At 39.3% G+C, this 22,179-nt stretch overlaps 2 long non-coding RNA genes across 3 annotated transcripts; one reads left to right on the top strand and one right to left on the bottom strand.

Moving 5' to 3' along the window:
* Positions 1 to 1,591: 1,591 nt before the first annotated feature.
* Positions 1,592 to 21,675, bottom strand: LOC137199978 (uncharacterized). The gene is made up of 3 exons (XR_010931894.1): positions 19,653 to 21,675; positions 8,975 to 17,426; positions 1,592 to 5,349 (listed from the first exon to the last, which is right to left on the bottom strand). It is a non-coding gene; the product is annotated as an uncharacterized lncRNA (long non-coding RNA).
* On the top strand, positions 5,357 to 9,369 carry LOC137199977 (uncharacterized). Of its 2 annotated transcripts, XR_010931893.1 has the most exons (3): positions 5,357 to 6,814; positions 8,716 to 8,877; positions 8,957 to 9,369. It is a non-coding gene; the product is annotated as an uncharacterized lncRNA (long non-coding RNA). The 2 variants fall into 2 exon arrangements; XR_010931892.1 differs by lacking the exon at positions 5,357 to 6,814 and having other exon boundaries at positions 6,825 to 8,877.
* Positions 21,676 to 22,179: the final 504 nt, after the last annotated feature.

Here is a 22,179-nt window from a genome sequence, read left to right as displayed (position 1 = left end):
GAATGTTTGTACAATATTTCATGGCAATACACCAAATAGTTGTTGAGACATTTCAATTTGGATCAAAGAGATGGATAAACATCACCATCCATAGAGCCATATTTTGACAGGCTAGTTGTGGTTGCTAAGCTATGACTGTGTAGCTAATACACCAATAGTAGACATGTTAGACAGCACTCTTCACCACCGTCATTAAAACACCAAATGAGGGAATATCTTTGGGAAGAATGGTGATGATGACTATTGTAGAGTTCAAGGGCCTTGGAGATTCAATTTTATGGAAGTGGAATACTAACTACACTAGTAGAGTACCCCTGTAATTGCATTTTCAACAGCAGCTCCCCTCCAGTTATAATTGTCATGCTGTATCTCAAGTTTGTAGCCAAACACTGAACCCCAATTTCCTGCTGAGTTTAATTAGTAATTCTGTAAACCAATACACTGAAATTCTGTGCGTAGCTATTTTCAGCCATCAGATTATTACTTCCACGGCAGACACTAGACCTTAGCACAGCAGGTATATCGTGGTAGTTATTATTACCGTAGTATTGACTTCACAGCATGTAGCAGAGGAAGCAAGACCTCAGGACTTTGGTCCAATAACAAAGCAGGACCGTACACCAACCAGACGCCCCCCTGTGTTTCAACTGAGACCTGGAATTAGCAGCTCACTCGCTGGCTCGCTGTGATCCATTACTCTGTACGCACAGCATGTGGAGGAGGCGGAGAAAAGACGGTTCTGAACAGGGTGAAAAAAAAAAAAAAAAAAAAAAGTTAAAACCTGACCCTGTCCCTGCACACAAAGCCTAGGGGTATGTGAGGGGTATGGGAGCAATAATAGCCCTGCCTAAAAATAAAAGGGGCAAAATGACAGTGGAGGATACCGTTACAAAGAGCTCCAGTGGACAAATAGGAGGGCCAGCGCTTTGAAGAGTTTCTCACAAAAGACGGACCACACACTCCCCCCCCACCCACCCCCTCCCCCCTCCGCAGCCCGCTCTGCTCTCCCTCCGATCAGGTTCCCATTATCGGCGAGGCCACACGGTGGAGAGGGCAGGAGGGTTTTTGAAATGCCTGTCAGAAGCCGCTCGTCTGTGTCCGGCCTCCACGGCTCATGTGAGGCACGCAGGCAGCGGGACGGCACGCACGCACACTCACACATCCTCAAACATACACACACAAACAAACACAACGCATGTGCGCAAACCTGGCAGTACTTGTTTTATAATAGTATGCTTGTGAGGAATTTAATTGACAATATTTTGTTCCCCAGTTGTAAATCTGGCCCTAATTTTACACATAACCCTAAATCAACCTTTCCTGAGTAATATTCATTATTTTTCCTTATATCGTTGTCTAGAGCCAGTGAATCTAGAGAACTTGCACCAAACTATTATTTGGAATATTGATAACTCTATTACTTTGTCTATAAAATATGTATAAATGACATATATCACACATTTAGTCAAAAACCCAGATATTCAGTTTATAATGACATAAACCATAGAAAGTCCTGCTTGATAAATGACCTAAACGATTAATCAGTTAACAAAAATGTTGTCACGTAATTGTTTGTCAATCACAACAGTAGGCTGGAGTCTATCCCAGCATGCATTGGGCCAAAGGCAGTGGAAGGACCCTAGACATTTATATTGTCATCCATCATATGTAACAGCCAGGTGCTACTGTGGAGGTTATAAGTTTTACTCAAAGAGGTGCTAAATGTTGCCATGTTGGTGATTTTACTCCTGAATTGAAAGTAAAAAGTTGGGGCTGAATAATCCGTATTTTTGGAGGCTGACGTTGTTGAGTTGTGCTACATCCATGCAGCAACCGACGACTGCAATATCAGTCAGTCATCACTGTGGTCAATACTAAGAAATCTCAACAACTATTGGATGGATTCTCATGAAATTCTGTGGTCCCCAGAGGATGAACCCTAAAAATTTTTGTTGATCCTCTAACTTTTTCTCCATCATTTGTGGTTTTGCCTATGATGTCTCGAAACCTCTTGATTGCAATGACATTTGGTACAGACTTACACGTTCCCCTCAGGATTCATTCAACTTTTCATCTAGCGGTGTCGGCAAGTGAACATTTCTATTCATCCAATACTTTCATTTCAAACCAAATACCTACAATATTATCCGTATTTCACTGGATAAGAGAACACTTTGACCCTTCTGGTGGTGCTAGATGAAAAGTCACCAAAGTCAGTAGGCTTCATCCTCTGGGGACAATGAACACCTTTACGAAATTCATGGCAATCCATCCATTGAGATATTTAAGTGGACTGACCATCACATCTCTAACCACTGAAATGTCCACATTAGGAGGAGCGTTAAAGGACTGTTTTATCGTCCAGTGAAATATTGATAATAATGTAGTTATAAATCAAAATATCGGACAAATAGGAATGTTGACCATCTGATGCCACTAGATGAAAAGTTAAATCCATCCTGAGCATGAATGTCTTCACCAAATTTCATTGCAGTCTGTCCAATAGTTGTCGAAACATTTGCGCCAAAGCCACAAATGATAGAAGGAAAGTCAGAGGATCACCAAAATTATCAGGATTTATAGTCTGGGGACCACGAATGTCTGTACAGAATTCTCTGCCTGTCCATCTAATGGAGGTTCAGATAACGCAGTGGATGAATGAAAACTTTGACCTGCTGGTTGGACTAGAGGACAACTCAGGGTAGCACAAAGTCAGTAGGATTCATCCTCTGGGGACCATGAATGTCTACAGAATTTCATAGCAACAGTTATTGAGTTATTTCAGTCTGGACCAAGTGATGGACCAACCAATCTGACATCTTTAACCACCGAAATGTCCTCATTCGGAGGACTGTTCTCAACTCCCCATCCTTGTTGCAAACAGTTTGGTCACCTTGCAGGTTCTGGGTGGTTTCACATTGAAAACAAAACCTTCTTGCGCTCCATTAAGAGTCCTGTCAAGCCAAATTAACTGCAAGTGACCTGACTAACAGAGCAGCTGCAGATCATTCTTTCAGTTTGTTTTTTAACATGTATTTCGGTACTAGATGGGTGGGAATTCAGTGTGTAAGGCACGTTGTCACTCACAGGAAGATAAACTGAACAAAGTGAAACAATACTTTCCTGTGATTGAACACTTTGCTGCTCATTGTATTCACTAATGTAGTAAACCACACCCATTTAGCAATTCAAAAGGCTCAAAAAACCATAAAAAGTTTTTCATACTCAAAGGCATAACGACTGACTGAACTGTGGCCCAGTTACAGGTGTGTATGTGTGTATGTGTGTGTCAGGGGGGCCCAAGTGTTGGACTAGCTCCACATGTCCATGCATGTCTCCCTCTCTCTCTGTGTCCCACAGTTGGCCTCTGTAATTAGGATCTGAGAGGGTAATGGGCCCTGCTGCTTGACCGTCCAACGCTCCCACCACCACTAACATGAGGAGGATAAAGCTCAGCTGATATTGAGTCCAGTTGCACAATAAGTGACAGCTGGAACATCAGGATCAACAAGTGGTCGTGTTCAGGTGTCATGTTTTGTTTTGGTGACATCATGTAGAGTGGTAAGTTGGGATGGAAAAGGGTTGGACATAATGTAATAAATCTAAGTTTTATTCTCACAACATCCACTAAATATTAGGACTTCTTCCAACTCAAAAGCAACTAAAACTGTATATTTATTTTCCTCATCAAATATTACTTGAGTATTCTTATGATTTGAAGGCAGCATAATAACAAGCAACTAAAAACAACGGGAAGCTAGTTACCACCGCTGCATCAACGCGGTCTGCAGTTGGAGCTGTAGCAGCAGCTGTGACACTTGTGATACCTTAAAATGCAGATTGCCGTAATTTGCCGCAAAATTCATACACCTTCTCAGGGTCATGACTCAGTCAAATCTGAAAAAACACAAATATGATAAACATATTCTTAGATTAAGTGTGATTTACACTATACACTATATTATTTCTGAATAAACGTACAGAAATCTGCTTAGAAATCAGAAAAAAAGATGCTCCATATAACTCCAGAACTTGCCTGAGAATAATCACATTTTTAAGTTTTCTTCTATATTAAAGTAAACCAGTTATAGTTGTCTGTACATTCATGGGTACATTGCAAACAGGGACTGCTAATAGCTAACTTGGCATAATTTTAATGGTTTTAATTTGCAAAAAAAATTTAAAACAAATAAGCATTAAAAATTCCAAAAACTTCCATAAGACTTAAGTAGTCATTTTAAACCAAACCATGATCTTTTCCTAAACCTAACCAAGTGTTTTTTGTGCTGAAACTCAAGCAAACCTTAACATCAGAGTTGTCACGTCATAAAACTTATTTATTTTTCAGAAGTGATTTGTAATGGTTTTGGAAAGGCACAGAGAAATTATGTCATCCTAAATGCCTCTATCACTGTCGATAGAGGCGTGCCGTTTAATTTGGAGGACTTGTTGTGGTGAAAGCATGTGAGAACGTGCAGGTAATTTGCATCATGCAGAACATCAAGACACTGAACCTTTTCTCTCTGTTGTGTGTCAGTGCTTCAGATATTTGAGTTACCTCGTCTTCTCATCCATTTCTTATCTCCTGTTCATCCCTATCATCTTCCTGAACGTGTCACCCATCCTCAGGTGAACCATCTTCTCGGAGTAACTGCTGATACATCACATCTTCCTTGGATTTTTTTTGTTTTACTGTAGGTCATTTTTTCCCTGGAGGATTTGGTGGTGCTGTAGGTGACATCATACAGGGTCGCTCTGGGTGTTGACCAGAACAGTTCGCACCACGGCGCTCCCTTCTCCTTGTCAAAGCCTCATGGCAGGTGCTTATCAGGCCCACCAGCCGGACCACTCCTTCGGCTCGGAACCGGTCCGGCCAGAGGAGAATAACGTGGCCCACTCCCATTTTCAACACCGCATTGTTGTGGCTGGCAGTGTGCTCCGCCAGATTGAGATCTTACGGGAGAAAGTGTCATTTCCTTAAGCTAAACCCACCCGAACGCAGCCCGCTGCCACCTCCCTAAGAAAGCCAGGAACGTACATTTCCAGCCCGTCTGTCACTCAATGCAATACAACATGAACATGTATTAACAATGCTGCTGCACCCTCTTGAGATCCTGGCCAGCGATAAACACACACACACACCCATGAACACATGTAGTCACACGGCTTTGGCTTTTTGACCTTGAGCTCCCACACGTTTCTCTCAGATGTTTGGTTGTATCTGCGTGTTGTTGTAGTTTACAGTGAAACTTCTAGTTTTTGTTTTCCTTTCATCTTCTTTGGGGGCTTCCTGTTGAGTGAAAGTGAGAGTTGAAGGGAAACGGCAAAGGAGAATCGGGAAGCAGAGACCTAAAAATATATATTGAGAACAGTTGGAACAAAACAAAAAGGTAGATTGTAAATGCAACATACATTTACAGTGTAAAACAGTAAATTCTCAGGTTTTGGCCCATTTCTTCTCCCTCCATTTCTTCCTCCCATCCCTTGATCCAGACACCTTTCCTTGTTTCCATTCACAAAAATGGAGCTAGAAAGCTCTCACCCAACAGTGGAGCCAAACTCTACTTTCACATAGAGTGGATCAGATCCAGGACGTCATTCTGTGAATCATCGTCATGTGAAATCAAAGATGGCAGTGGATTTCTTCCCAAGTCTCGATTGCAGTGCTTCTCAGCAGCAGTGGTGGAATGTAACTCAGTACGTTTACTCAAGTACTGTACAATCTTGAGGTACTTGTATTCCAATCACTATCAATTACTATTGCTATTATATACTGCAATTATACTGCAATTTATCTGACAGCTATAGTTACTAGATTACAAATTCTGATTTTACATAGAAAACATCTAGGTTTATGAAATATGATGCATTGTTATACATTAAACTACCCAACAGTACATAAAGCAGTTAACAGTAGCTTCAATTCCACCAGTGACAGCATGAAAATACTGCTTACACAGTAACACACAAGTCATAATAAATAATAAATAAAGACTGGGAGCATGCCCACTATCACTACCTAATGGGGATTCAGAGTCACAATAGGCCCAAATAGACCTTTATGTGAGGGTCTCCACCCTCTGAAGATAGACATATTAACAGGCTTCTGTGACTAATGGATGTAGTGGGATCTAATTTAAAGGAGGGAGGGTATCAAATCCACGCACGCACAAAGACATTAAAGGAAGTCCTCTGGGAGGCCGCAGAGTTTTGATCCCTGCCGCCTCTCATGGGACTCTGAGCCGTTCATTATGTCAGCTGAAAACCAGGACACAAAACGATAAAATACAGTATGCTTCTCATGCCCCTGTAATTTATCGAACGATACACGTTTGGAGTCTAGATCGTAATCAAGTATCATGTCTCAGACAGGAAGAGTAATGGTTGTGTGTGTCTGTGTGCTGCACTCAACACTTAAATAGAGGAGAGCTCATGAGAAATCTGTTGGATTCACTTTAAAGACAAATAATGGGGACATTTTTTGCTAATGTAAATCTGTTTTACCAAACACTTTAGCAGTACAAACAATTTAACATTTCGGCTTTTACTCTTAAAATTTATTAATCTTAGCTTGACAAGATTTCCAGCTTGGTTGAAGTAGCATTCCTTCATTGTTTATACAACAAAGCATTTACCCACTTATTCCTTCAGAGTTTTGGTTGATTTTTTTTTTTTTTTTTTTAACCTTCATTAAAAAATGCTTTCCAGCTGAAAAGTGTTCACAGCAAAGTCACTGAATATTAACCACAGACCTTTCTCAATACAGTGTCTTCCAGTTTTGAAATTTGCGTTCCTTGCAGTTCAAACTTAACAGGTGAGTTGAACTCTGGAGTCTAAACTCTTCAGAAGATTTAGTAATCGCACTTCAACAGTCTGATTTTGTCAAACTAATTATTTGCAATGGAGATAAGCGAGTTCTGAACTTTTTCCAGTGACGAGATTAAACATCTCCTTTGACAAATTGATCTTTTTTTTTTTTTTTTTGCATCCTTCCAGTTTTGTGGTTGTGGGAGAAGAAGGTTTTGATTTTGACAAACAACCTGGTGTGACAAAAAAAAAAATCTAAATTCAAATGTCCAAAAGTCGCTTTTTCAAAACCACATCAACAGGCAGACATGGTCACTGTTATTCTAATAAATATATATCATGATAAATTATATTAAATTTAGTTTGTGTGTTAGTATGACAACATCTGTATATATATACTGAATTGTTTTCCCAATGTTGTTGCGTTAGCAAACATAATCACTGCCAGGATTATATAATATTCACAGGCAACGTTTTTTCAAATGAATAAAGCTACATTTATGTGCCACACTGAAGTCGTAGAGAGACGGTAAGATAGTAAGATGGTGGACACCGCAGACTACAGTCTTTAGCTCCATATATGTTTAGGTTAAGGCAACACAAGCACTTTGGTTAAGATTAGTAAAAGATTGTGGTTTCGGTTAATGTTAACACACACGTTGTGTTTCGTGTTTCAAGTCACTGCAAACATTTTCTGTATTAAACGGACGTTATTGTTTTCCATAACTTTTACCAAGTGCCATCAGTGCCTAAACATATCCATAAAAACTTTAATGATGCTGTAGTTTCTACCAGCTGTTATTGTACTGCAATTTCTGATATTTTGTGGAATATGAAATATATTTTACTCATACGTTTAGTATCACCATTCTGTTTATTAATGATTTTTCTCATTATGTTGATAGAAAATATAATTCCAGTTGCAATAAATGTAATTTCTAATTGACAGAGTTGACATTAACATTAACTGTCCAATAAAAAAACATGAACCTCAACTTAACCAGCAGAAGAAAAAAAATCTGGCAGCCAGAAATATTATTATTTTTGGGAACACTTTGGAGACATTAGTGCAATTATCAATATTTGCGGAGGGCTTGTGGACATAAGACTGATCTCTCCAGGGTTGACATGACCAGCTGACCAGGGTTCAGGACCAAATTTGGTCCTGAAATAAATGTGAAGAAACAAACAGTGGTGCTAAAATAATAACAGTTGTGAGTCTGGCTTATTTGAGGTTGGTACAAAATGTATGATAGGATGCTTTTCTACCCCAAGTTCACACAAGTCATCTCCCAAAGCATCCTTAATAAAAATGGGCAAAGAGGGAAGGGTTTTCCGGCATTTGGACCATTCTTGGATAATGTGAACTTGGGCTGTGACTGATGATGTTTCACATCACTGAGTAACAGCAGCAGTATATTGTGCATGTGTTCATATTTCATCTTCTGGTGTCTTATTAATTTTATATATGATTTGCTTTTTTAACATATTGTTGTGGACATTTTTTATGGACTACAGTATGATGCATGTATAGTTAATGTTTGATTACATGCTGTTTAATGTGACTCGATACACAGCATCTGCACTTCATCGTACAGCCTCCCAACTGATTTAGGGCTGTAAATAACAGTTATTTTCACCATCAATTAATCTGTCAGTTATTTTCTCAATTAATGGATTAGTTGTTTGATCTATAAAATATGAGAAAATGGTGAAAAATGTCAATCAGGATTTGGCAATTTCTTCTTAAAAATGACTCAAAAACGATTTATCCATTATAAAAGTCATTGACAATTAATTGAATGGTTGGCAACTTTTCAATTAATCATTGAAGCTCTGCACTGATTGCTGCTGGGACATGATTTGCCACCATATGTAAGCCAAGCTATAACTGGGCGCCCCCCACAGGTGGACCTGCTTTCATGCTCATTCTGCTTGAGCTACAGACAGCTGCCACTAGCTGGCAATCAGCCAATTCCTTCAGTCATGGAGGGATCCAGATCAGGACCAGAGCTGACCAAATGAGGATGGACCAGGCCAACTATGCTCATCGTTGATGAGTCATTGAAAGTAATGGAGCGTCTGAACTTGTTGTTTGTGTGTGTGTGTGTGTGTGTTATCTACCCACAAAATTCCTTTCTATCATTAGTCTTTGTTAGAGCCTTACCTGGAGCCGGTTGATGCTGGTGTGTATGGATCTGAGGGAGAGCCAGCCACTAACAGAAGGCCAGCTATGCGAACGGCGCACAATGTTTGAGCCCTAACCAAGAGAAAAACATGCAATACTGTTAAGAACTGATCCTACAGCTAAGCACCATTTTAATGACTTTTAGTGTTTTATTCTGTTGACATTTAGTGTTGTATTTTACTTTGTTATAATTTATTTAATTGACTTTTGAGCCTATTGGATTTTATTGTCCTAATCACATTGACTGTTAGTGGTTTAAATGTTTTAATTCTGGCATTTATTATTTTTACATCTATGCTTACTTTTAGCATTTTATGCCGCATACACTGTAAAAACATAGAAATTCAATATTATCAAATAAATGGTTAAACTTCTCCTGCTTGTGGTCTGTGATTGTGTGGCCCGTGAATACTGAACATAAACCAAATGACAGGCCTGTGACATCTCACAAACTCATGTGAACACGATCAGACAAGAACACAAATTGAGAAAGGCCTTAGGACATTGTTTCTGAAGAGACATGAAACTGTTTCAGTGCTTTGAGCATTAAATATGAAATTCCACTTACCTCTGTTGTACCAGAGTTGGTGGGAGAAGTCTTAGAGAAACATGGGTCTTTAAAGAGGACATATCATTCACATGTCTAGGTCTATATGTATATCCTGGGGCTCTACTAGAATGTCTTGATTGTCTGCATGATTTACAGTTAAAAAAAAACCTAATTGATTTTACACTGGCCCTTTATGCAGCCCCTCAGTTCAGCCTCTGTCTGAAACAGGCTGTTTTAGCTCCTGTCTCTTTAAGGCCTGCCCCCTGATGACCCCAATAACTGATTGGTTGGCCTCAGGAAGCTTCCCCTCAGCAGATTTCCAGCGGTTCTGAAGGCTACTTAAACAAACAGTAATTGTTGGAATTCACCTATTTTTTTCGTTCTTTACTCAAAATATCAACTTCTCCAATTTGAAAAATGCGACTGGACAACATGGACAACCATAGCAACAAAGGGCACGGAACAGACAGTCGTGTGTGGACATGTGTGAACAAGCTGATGTCATCACCAGGAGGAAATAGAGATGGGCACTGCCCTTTGGTCCGAAGACCCGTTATTCCGAAACCCCAATAGTTCGAAAATTGGCTCACTGGACTAAGAGCCCATGCTCCGATGGTCCGTTTTCCCCTAAACTAAAGCCCACAGCCCCAGAAACACACACTCTGGATTCAAAGTTCAGTGACTGCCAGCCTTACAACTTTCCAGACTCCGTAAAAATATTGCTCAATTTAACAGATAAACCACAATGTATGATGATTAACTTTAACAGCTCTTCTGTGAACTAAATAAGCTGAAGTAAGATAACATTACTGTTTGACACTCCGAAACACCTCCAGTCACACATCCACCATCAGAAGAGTGAATTGTGAAAATTAATGATGCAATTTACACATTTTAATAATTGCTGATTTATTAAATCGGAGTTCTACTGAATGAAACATGATGCCAAATTTATTAGAAGAGCTCAGTAATATATAAAAAGTCTCTTTTGTCAGGTAATAAACATTAGCAGTGTCTGATAACCGATAGTGATGCACTGACATTATTTATGGTATGGCATTCTGATTATGCTGCCTCTGTCATCTCCTGCTCTTAACATCTTAGTGTATTTTGATATGCTTGTTAAAAAAAATAGTATTTTATGGCATGACAACGCTGTGGTTGAGGTCTGGTTAGGCTTAGGCACAAAAAACACTTGGTTAGGTTTAGGGAGAGATCATGGTTTTGGTTAAAATGATCCCTTACATGTCAAGGGAGTGTATTTTCGGAGCAGTGGGCTTGTTTTTGGGATAATGGGCCGTCGGACTATGGGCTTTCCCTTCAATTGGAAGTTTTTTTGAACCATTGTGGTTTCAGAATAATAGGCCATCAAACCAGTGGCATGGCACCACAAAGGTAACTTTGCAAACAAAGCATTCAGGGCAGGAGGAACCTTTTGACTTGCAGGGAGCATTTCTACATATGTTAACCTCAAGTTTTGGAACTTTGACTTTGTTTAATATTCAGCATCATAACAGCACAAAAATATCACAATAAGCATGATATGTCCCCTTTAAATGCCTTCAGATGTAAATGTATGTATGTCTCGAGGTGATTTTTCTGCCTAGGTTTACTACTGTTGAAAATGAAAGGAGCAAAACTAAATGTATAATCTGTGTGCTGTCATCCGTCCTCAAATGCAGTTACAGTATCTCATCATAATTCTAAACACCTGCTTTCAGCTGATTTCACACGACTGTAAATCAGACGAGACTGCAGGCCTCCACTCGCTCTGTGACTACGCCTTGTAGCTATTCATCCGTATGATGTTTTCATCCCAACTGGCCAAGGATTACATGTCTGTAACACAACATCTGACACATGGAAATATATATACATTTTACATTCTTTTTACAATTTTTTTTTTTTTTTATCAGATGCATTTGAATAAAATGAGGTTGATGTTTCATTCTTCTCTGTTCTTTTTCAGTTGTACCTAAATTTGCACTTTTAATAATAAACAAATTCTTCCTTTCTTATTTCCATCCTTCAACTACACTTAATCATTTTTTTACACTGTACACATAATTACATAGGTTTATGGTGGCATATTATGTTAATGCATATGATTTTTCAAGAATACACACAGTGTGTAAAAAACACTTTTTCTGCTCAAAATTATTTTTTTTGTGTCTGTTTATTCTCGGCCCCTCCCTAACCTTGACATAATAGGCAAGACTCTATTGGCTGGTTTCCCTTACAGGGACTAATCCCAGTCGTAGACTAAATCACATTTAAACCTGGACTTATTTTAATGGCTTTCTCAGAAATGGATTCAAATAGTCTCAGACTTGATCTAGTCTTGATTTAAACATTTGGATTTCCAGAAGGAAGATTAGAGCTAATCTAGATCTAAATATAGGTTTAAATTAAACCTGGCCAGAGGCAGATTTAACTTCAGATTAAAGGCTGTTTGCCTCAAAAATTAAAGGCTTAAAGGCTGTTTGCTGTTTGACAATAGAGGAAAATGGATTACCTTGACTATTTCAATGATGATCAAAGACCACCACCAAGACCAGAAGGAGGTTGCTTATAGACAGGAACAACCCACTGAATGATTTTGATGACATACATTTTTGTGACTATCTGCGTATGTGCAAAGAAAATGCAGCTGAATTAATTTGTTTGCTTCAGCCAAAGCTTTCATGTGACTCAATAAGGGAAACTCCTATCCTTCCTTCCGTAGAAGTACTTGTACTTATCACCTTGAGGTTTTTGGAATGCGGAACCTTCCATTGTGAAACAGGAGATTTGTGTGGTGTAAGTGAACCAACTGTGTGCAAAATAGTACTCAAAGTCGATCAAGGTCAATGCTATACGTGATCTGAAAAAGGATAGTTCCCCAATGCTGTTGACCAGACCACCTACAAGGTAGAATTCTATGTATTTGGGAGCTTCCCTGGAGTAATTGGCTGTACTGATGGATGTCATATTCCCTTTAAGTGTCCCTCTAAAGCAGATGCTGAGGAGTTCAGGAATCGTAAAAACTGGTATTCAATAAATGTACAAGGTCTGTGCACTCCTACTATGCAGTTCTCCAACATTGTTGCACATTGGTTCAACTCATGACTCAAGGATTTTCCAAACTCCTGACAGTGACAGCGGGTATGCACACACAAATTTCTTGTTCATCCCTCATCTTTATCCAGTCAGACTTGAGCAACAGCGCTACAACCAAGCTCATATCCACACCAGAGGGCGAGTAGAGCGCATGTTTGGTATATGGAAGAATTGTTTCCAGTGTCTCAGAAACACATTGCTTTTCGAACCAAGACCATTCTGCCTTGTCATTATTGCAACAGCAGTGCAGCATGGTTGCCCAGACCCTCATACTGAAGATGACAATGATTCACATGTTCCAATGGCTGAGGAAGCCAATGACAGAAATGGACTCGTTTACAGAGATACTTTTGCTTTGCAGCATTTCTCATATCAAATGTATCTTGATGTGATACATAAATGATTGGCATGAATTCATCTGTGTTGTTTTGCTTTATGTACTGCATTTCTGTATATTTGTGTTAAGGACCCCTTTGACAACGAGATGGTTCATCTTAAGGGGTTCATCCTTCTAATAAATTGTTGTTGGATTGGTAACAAAAGTGCTGCCACTTCATCTCTTTCTCCGTCTCTTTCATAGACAACTCAACATGAAGGATTTTCATCTTTGACTTCACATTCTTTTAAATTTAATTCACACTCATGCAATTCTATGGCAAGTTTCTCATGAATGTTCAGCATTTTTTCACCTTGTCCTGCTGCCTGGGTTAGAGACACTGGCTGCTACTGGAGATGTCATGGGCTAGTTTTCATCCTTTTCTAGAAAACAATTCTAGTATTAGATTTGAGAAGAGCTCAAGAGTCAAGGTCATTACATCATTTGTATTATGAGAGTGCAAGTGATGACTAACATTATATATTGAGTGGGATAGCACTTGCTAAATGAATGAGCCCTACCAAATGGAATGGTCCCCCAGCTGAACTGTCCAAATGGTCATCATCTGGGATACCTTCCAAGGGTTGCTGGCTTTCAATAGTCCCAGTCAACAAGCCCCTCGGCTCATCTGTCTCTGGTCTTACTAACAATATAGACATTGTACTAGTAGTTCTGTATGATTTTTTTTTTTTAAGAACAGGACCTCTACATGATGGTTGGTCTTTATTGGTGTCACACACACAACACACATACACGCATGTGGGAGCAGTAACACCAGACACATGCATGCAGGGGGAATGGTGGCAGAGAAATGTGTCTTCTACATTTTCCCATCCTTGCTGTCCTTCCTCCAGAGAGACCAATTCCAAATGTCCAGTTGTGGTCAGGGACATGACAGGAGAGCGTTCTGCATGTTTTCAATTGGAGTTCTTTTGATGTTATATAGAGGAAACCCCTGTGAGCACAGGGAGAACATGCAAACTCCACACAGAGAGGCCCCTCATGAGATAGCCCACCTGAGCACAGGGCACCAACAGGCATGGGGAGAACATGCCCCAGTGTTTATGTCACATTTCTGTGTATGTGCTATACAGTTAGGTCCCTCCCTGTTATGTTAGATAAGAAAACATACATGTCAAAGTGACTTGTTAGTAAAATTGGGCCAAGAATACACAATCTTACCTGAAGTTGTTGGAGTGTCCGATTGGTTACTTTTTCATTTGAGTTGAATTCATTCATGCGTTCTTCTTCTTCTTTTCTGTTCCTGAATTATGCTGTTTGTTACATTAACACAATTTGCTTTAAGAGGGTCTTTTCAATTTCACTGAAATTCTTTGAACATTTTCTTTTGCCTTTGTTCATTCTTTGGTTGGGTCAGGTGTCTAACTCCAGTTCCACACTATGCTTAATGCTTATGTGGAAATATTCCACCCCAGGTTTTTATAGCATCCTCACCTTAGCGCCACATGCACATCGTTAATCTAAATGGGATTCCAAAAGATGATCTGACTAGTCCTTGATTACCTCAGTCTGAGACTCTGTGGTCTAAAACTAATTAATCTGAAGTTAAATAACGTCTCAGAAAGATTTAATTTAAGCCCTGAACAAGTATAAATATCAGAACATTGGCTAACTGTAGCTTTGGTTTGTGCCTCTCACATTGAGCTGCTGGTAGGGTTAGCAAGCCTGATAAGAGACTGCAGAGAGACAATGTCGCACATGAACAAGAGATTTATTCCTTTTCTGTGGCAGTAAACACAACACATGGATCCGCCAATAACTAAATGTGCTATATTCAGAGCTTTTTCTTAGCTCTACTAGTTCAACATCGCTATTCATGCTACACTGAGCGGTGGTGGGTCCATGTCTCCTGACCATGGATGTATATAGAGCTTTGCTGCCAATTTCTCCTAGTGGCGATTTGTGGTATTGCAGTGGAAAAAATCCCCTGCAGCCCAAAAAGCATTTTCCCCATAGATCACCAATATAACAGAGACGTTTATAAAACAGCAGGACACCTCAAACTGCAAGGTCAGTTATTACTCTGTGTAATATGAATTTTCAATCCATGAAGGTTTTATATTTGTAAAATTTGTGACATCATCTTGATGTAAAGTCAAAGGGCCGATATTCAGTGGACCGCACAACGTGGAAGCTAGAAACTTTTTTGGCACATGTGCAAGGTGAGAAATTTTCATTCGATTGAAAAGGCGCCATCTTGGAGTCCAGTATCCAGTTTTCATAATGCATCAGTGCCCCTGATCCCCTGTGTCACAGTCTATGTAGCCAAGAGGCCAAGACCTCTACACTTGTTGCCTCTGTTGCATTTTTTTAAATATGCTATCCAGTCCATCCAATGAAAGTGGGAGCTTTAGGGCTTTTCCGATGCCTCGGGATTAGTCTCAATGTTGTGAGTATACCCAGATTTAACACTTGAAACTGCTTTTTATTAATACCTTTAAGTCCTGTTTTATCATTTAGGAGACGAAGTTTGGGTGTTTTAGGAATAGGAAAGCCCAGTCCCGCTTCAGTAGCCTTTAAGATTTCTTCCCACAGTGGATGGACAACCGTACAGTTCCATAGAATATGTATTAAGGTCTCTTTCTTTTCATTACATTTCCAACATAAATCATTTTCTGAAAGACTCATCCTTTTTAATTTATTAGGGGTGAAATAGAATATATGTACAACCTTATATGCTATCCCTTTAGCTTTAGCTTTAGCTTCTCTTACCCTTTAACTTATATACAGGTTACACATTGAGACTCTGCATTAATACTTTGGATATGTTTGGATACCAATACAAATGTAATACTGGATTATAAATCTGCATGCAGAGCTAGAATTGTTGCACTGTGGAAATTTGTCAGATTGGTCCTCCACCATTGAGTGGCAGCTAGTGTCTGCTGCATTTGCATAAACTGTGAGAGATGCAGAGTATAGTAATTTGCACAACAAACTGCTGAAACTATGAACAATATTCTTGTGCATGCATCCATGTTTCTTTGCATGTGTGTCCGTCTTTTATGATACACTGTGTTGTATTTAGTACAATAATTTGTGGTGTAAAGCAGTTCTTACTTCATGGTTTAATTGCTCCTCTGCCTTGCCGCCGCTGCTGCTGCCGGCAGCGACACACCCAGCCCTTCCCTCTGCACGTCGCAGTAGGATATTTTCACAGGAGGTGGGCACCTGCCTCAGTTTCCTCACTAATTGTTTCTAGGACCGGGGGCCTCTATAGTCCTGACATTTTTTGCACTGAGGTAACATTTCCTTGCATTATGGTCGCAGAATAGCTCCCCTTGTCCATTGTGCTGCACGTTAAAACTCCTTATGGATTCATGAACAGTGATGGGGGGAAAGTGGAGGGAGGGAAGGGGGGAGATTCCGGGGAATTCCAGCGGCATTCCTATCAGATTGCCTTCCTCTCTTTTCTTTTTTCTTTCAGCATAATCAGTGCAGCTCTGTGGTGTCAAGGCCATGTCAAGAGCTCTGTGCTAGTCACTTGATATGAATAACAACTTGCATACTTTTGCACCTTGACAACCATCTAAATAGATATTGATTTGAAATCTAATAGTGAGACAATCTGCAAGGACATTTAGGGAATTTTTTCAAAATTTTCTAGCAATGTGAAAAAAATGTGAAAATGTGAAAAAAAAACAGTAATGCAGACATGATTCAAGAAAATTACTAGACCAGTGTATTTTTTTTTAAAAAAAAGTAAATTATCTCATCTCAGTAGAAAATTTGTTAATGCTCAATTAAATTAAATTCTGTTGGTATCACAGGCATGAGAGCAGCACAGAAATGTTTAAGTCGTTAAGACAGGGCTCCTCAAAGGAACAAAGACACTTTGGTTTTCTCATCCCAAACACACACACTTTAAGTGCAAACACTAAACACTTTCCCACTTATACTCTCATACAAGTATGAGAGAAACTGCTGCATCGAGTTTCACAGAGATTAAACCGAGAATCCTGCAACAAAGTGCCCTCAAAGCTGGAGATCCTATTATCCAAAGAGGAAAAAAAGACAAAAGAGAAAAGACAAATAAACAAAATAAGCGTTTGAAAAGGCTTCTTATCTGTGTTGGCAGTAAACAAAGAACAGAGAGTGTGCGGTAATGGAGGAAGACCGATGGAGGGTCAGTCTGAGTGCTGGTCTGATGATGGAACAGCTCTAAGCGGGTCGATGTGGTTGGTTTGACTCAAAAGCCTCAAGGCCAAAACCACCTACCTGTCACTGCCGTCTGATTATCCAACCGTCCACCCGTTCACCAATCCATCAATCTTAACCAGTGGACAGACCAAATGTACAAATTCTTCCCCTAATATACTCTATACATACCTTTTTCTTCAGGATACACTTCTGTATATACCCTAAAATGTCCAAAGGAAAGTAATCTGTGAAAAATACAACTGAGAGAGCTGACAAAGCTACATATACTGAAGTCATAACATTCAAATCGTCTTAATTTTAGAATGCCAATTCTCTTTACCTTTCCATTTGTGCATTATTGTAACGGGAAAAGGAGAAAGATTTTGTGGGACAATAAATATGAGAGCAACACCAATGATTGATTTCCAAAGCTGTATCAGGAATAAATTTAAGTTTCGAGGTCCTCGACACAACTGGATTTGACTAATTGAGGCTGCTGAAGCCTCGTTTTAGCTTCAGCTGAACTTACAGTACAGATGTATTGCTGATTTTGTCCCCAGTGTCTTACACAGTGTCTACACAGAATGCATAGTTGTGCATTGGTTGGCTATAAACTAACCCTTAGCTATAAAACAACAAAGGCATATATTTCATGGCTATCAGAAACTTTTAACAATGAACATCAGAAAATGCATCGTAATTATGAATAAAGCAATCTCTGCCGTGATAAAATCAAAACCTGGGCTGTGTCTGATGCGCTGCTGTAGATTACGTTACATAATGTTAGCTAACGGGCTCAGCGTTAATTCAGTTAAGCTAACGTTAGTCTGTTATTGACCTCAATCACACCTGCATAAGAAGCTCCAGTCTGTTATAAATCTAGCTTAACATTAACATAACTTGCATGCAAATAAATTATTGAATTAACATATAAATCAAATTACATGTACATTGAAAACGGTGCCTCCATCACCCAGATTGATAACTACTACGCTAACTGCGCCGAAAGCTTTCAAGTGTGGCACCAATGTGCGTTCACGCGCTACACAGTGACGTAATGACCCTTCTTTCTTTTATAGTTTCCTTAATGAAGCATTAAACTCCATCTTCTCTTCAGCAGTGATCTAAGAAGTCTGTAAGCTATTATTTTATACATTTTTTTTTCTAATTTAATACTGTATCAGATCAAATCAGGTCAGTCCTTGGGTTCACTGCTAAAGGCTACTAGAACAGGTGCAAAGGTGAACACCTCAAACGACCCTGACTGTCCTGCATCCATAATTTATAATAGACTTTACATAATTACAGCAGCCAAATTCTAGTAAGCAACGCAGCTCCTAGATTACCAGCTAATTGTTCCCATGTCCTTTACAAATAATAGAGAAAAGCTAAATAAAGAAATAAAGAGCAGACAGGAAAAGTGTTTCTCTTTTTATAAGACGGGAGCCGGATCAAGTCCAAGTTCAGGAGGAAGGTTGGACAGAGGAGAGCGTCAAGTGTTTTGAGGAGAAGTGGCCTCATGCTTGGATCCGCTCCAAAGCTTCAAGTCTTTAGATTTGCTACAGCACTTATGATGTTTATCTCTGAAGTTTTAAATCATCTCGGTATTGACATCTTGTTATTTTTCAGTGCCAGCAGAATGAGTTATTGGTTCAAAAGCCATGACTCAGTGCATGCATGAGTTTTAATCCATCTGTTCTCTTTGTATGAAGGCCACAAAGTTTGATAAGTGATTTCTTTATGTACAGTATCTTTGTCTGTGTGGCTCCTTTTTTATGTCTTTTCTCCGTCCGTATTGTACGTGTTCGTGAGTGTTCGGGTGCTCCAGAGAGCGTACTGGAACATTTTCCCACTGCTTCGTGGAGCCGCCATTCTGTTGTCGCGAACCGGCAGCCACGCTGGTCATTGTATTTGTGTCCTGTGTATCACTTCCTGCGTCAGATTGTGGATTGTTATGAAAACAATGGTGTGTTTCGCCTTGAAAGGACACCTCAATCATTTACCACTAGGCATGTAAACGCAGACGTATACAGCGCTGTTGCTCTGAGACAATATGTATTTTTCCCCTCCATGCTGTCACTTGAATGCAGCCTGATCCGACAGTCGATGTAATGAATCATAATTTAGATGTGAGCATTGCCCTGATTTTTTTTTTTTTTTTCATACTAAATACAATACAATGAACTGTAACTGGCATTCAGCACTCACTGCAACAGGGCGCCAAGTTTCTAAACCCCTCCCATTTCTTTTTGATAAAAAGAAAAATCTAAAAAGGAGATTATCTTAAAGATAATGAGGTCAACAATGTATATTTACAGTGAAAACGGAAGATTTGTGTGTTCCTTTAGTGTTCCACAAGAGCCTCTCTATAAAAGGGGTTAATTTGCTGTAAATTCAACCAGTGCAGGGCATCACCTACTTTACTATACTTAACCAAAAATATTCGTGTGAGCCAAGGCAAACATGCCCACCTCCACAAATATGCAGTCAAGCACACACTTGTCGCTCCTGGTCGTGGTTGTGGTGATGGTGGTGAGAGTGAAGCCTCTCCCGCATCCCAGTTCACCTCCCACCGAGGATGTTGTGCAAAGAAGAGAAGAAAAAAAAAGGGAAAAAAAAAAAAATCAAAGCAAAATAAAGGCCAATGCAAGTCTTTGTCAGAAAAACTAACATGTTTAGACTGAATGGCATTCTTCAGATCAGGAAGTCTGTCTATATTAGGCTGTTTTTAGATGTTACTGCTTCTGCTGAGTGCAGTAACTCACTGCTGAGGCTAAGTACAGTAGTTTCTTTTTGAAAACTATATATTTTTTTACATTTATGTCATGGCTGTATGTACTAGTCACTTTGCAGATGCAGATTATTCTATATTCAACCTGAGATCAGCTCATAAAATATATGTATTGTCGGGTAAATTTCTTGAATCTGTCTTGTTTTAGCTTGATAACAAAATGACTTTTGACGAAGTTTTCAAAACTGACAAAGATTGGAGAGTTTTCTCAGATTCTAGAGGAGTTTTTCTTCAGTTTTTATTGAACAAAAAATAGTTAAAATTAAATTAAAACATAAAAATCTGATTTTAAAATAAATAATACATCAATTTATGTGAATATCATATTTTAAAAATACCACCTGCAGCATAAACACGCTTCATTTCAAACCATTTTTCTTATTTTGAAGGACTGGAAATCACTTTGCATTTTCTCTTCATTTGTCTCTTTGTGTTTTATGACTGTAATCATTTTCTGAGCTCACAACAAAACGACTTTATTTACTGAAAACTGCAATTACATCTGGTGTAAAATTAAACTATGTAATTAAATCTGATGTTTAAAACAAATTAGACTTCATGGTGCTACTACTTTTTCTTAAATATTTAAGAAAAAATCTATTTTGAGTTAATTAAATAAAACACGCCTACAGATTAACAACTCCTGAGCATTAACCTCTATCCATTTTTAAAACTATATATGGTAGCTTTGAATAACAACCCACAAGGAACTTTTTTTTTCACTTGTGAGGTAACCCACATCTTCATCTTTTCATCAAAAAAAATATGTTCATTCACACTCACACCGCAGAACATCGTGTGGATAACACACAGGGAAAGTGGTGGTTTTCTTCCATTATCTGCTGCCACAGCCGAAGACCATCAGATGAACCACACAAAGGCCACATGTAGATAAAAGACAGACACCTCAGATATGAGGGTACTTGACTTACAAAACAAGATTGTAAGGAGGATTGGACTGGATCAACAATATTTTTTAAAACTCACCGCTCACTGCTGACATTCACAGGTATTATTTCAGTATTTTAAGGTTTTTATGTGATTCTGGTCCAGTGTAGTTTACAGTAAAATTAAAAATTACACCATATACAACTATTTTTCAATTGATTAATGTGTTTTGTAGGAAAGATAATGCAACCTACAGTTTTGGCAAAATTACACTGAATCAGGTGTTAGTCCAAGTCCTCCAAATGAGTTTCTTTAAGGGTGGTTCGGGTTGTAAAGGAGAACATCTGACACTCTTAAACCTCCTCCACAAACTCTCCTTCTCTCAGAGATCCCAGCACCGAAACACTCAACGGGTCACTGAGACCGAAGTCCTGATCTGTCCGCCCCCTGTCTGTTGACCCTTTGACCCGTCAAGACACCCAAACCTGCTTTGAAAAGGGTAGAGAGATGTCTTTTGTCTGAGTGAGTGTTTGCACATCTCTTTGTGTGTAGTGTGTTCATGTGTTAAGTCCTACACTCATAAAACGTTTAGGATTAGACAGAGTTTGATCCACATCCACATGCTCACTGATCTGACCTCTCAGGTATGCAGGATACAGGTGGGCGCCTCAAAACATTCCTGTTTTTTAAAAGCCTTTTTCCTCCACAGTTCACAGAAAGCCCCTTGAGCTTACGCAGGTATTAATTTGCAGTGATTACCTGGAGCTTCACAGGACCTGCAGCACCTACAGCCAGCAATCTCAGACGTCTGTGGGGAGGAGGTGGGTGGGGGAGTGGGGGTGGCCGTTTTGTTCCTTCCTTTTATGGCTGCAGAGCTTAATGAGATGTTTACATGCAGCTGGGTCTGGGAACCCGGGGCCCATATGTTGTCATGTAAGATGACAGGGACCTGCTTTGTGTTTCTGGCCTTGTTAAGGAGGTTTTAGAGCTGAAATCAGAGCCTTTGGTTGCCACCAACCTGCAAGTGATAAGTTAAGAGATCTGCCTCTGGGTCACTTAGTAGATGCAGATTTTTACATTCAACATGAGATCAGCTCTTAAAAAAATCAATATTGTCTGGTAAAAAGCTTGAATCTGCTTTGTTTCAGCAGATAACACAATGACTCAAAGTATTTTTGGGAGTATTTAATCCTTTACAGGTCAAGTCAGGGAAGAAGAAGACTGCAAGCTAGGAAACAAAATGATAAGATTTATAGCTGTGTTTGTGCTGAAATAAAAGATAGAAAGTGGGGTCAGGACAGTTTAATAGGTGCTAAACA

The sequence above is a fragment of the Thunnus thynnus genome, chromosome 16, assembly GCF_963924715.1.
Source record: "Thunnus thynnus chromosome 16, fThuThy2.1, whole genome shotgun sequence".
Lineage (NCBI taxonomy): Eukaryota > Metazoa > Chordata > Actinopteri > Scombriformes > Scombridae > Thunnus > Thunnus thynnus.
Note: the sequence above shows the minus strand (reverse complement) of the source record. Positions and strands in the feature narration are given on the sequence as shown.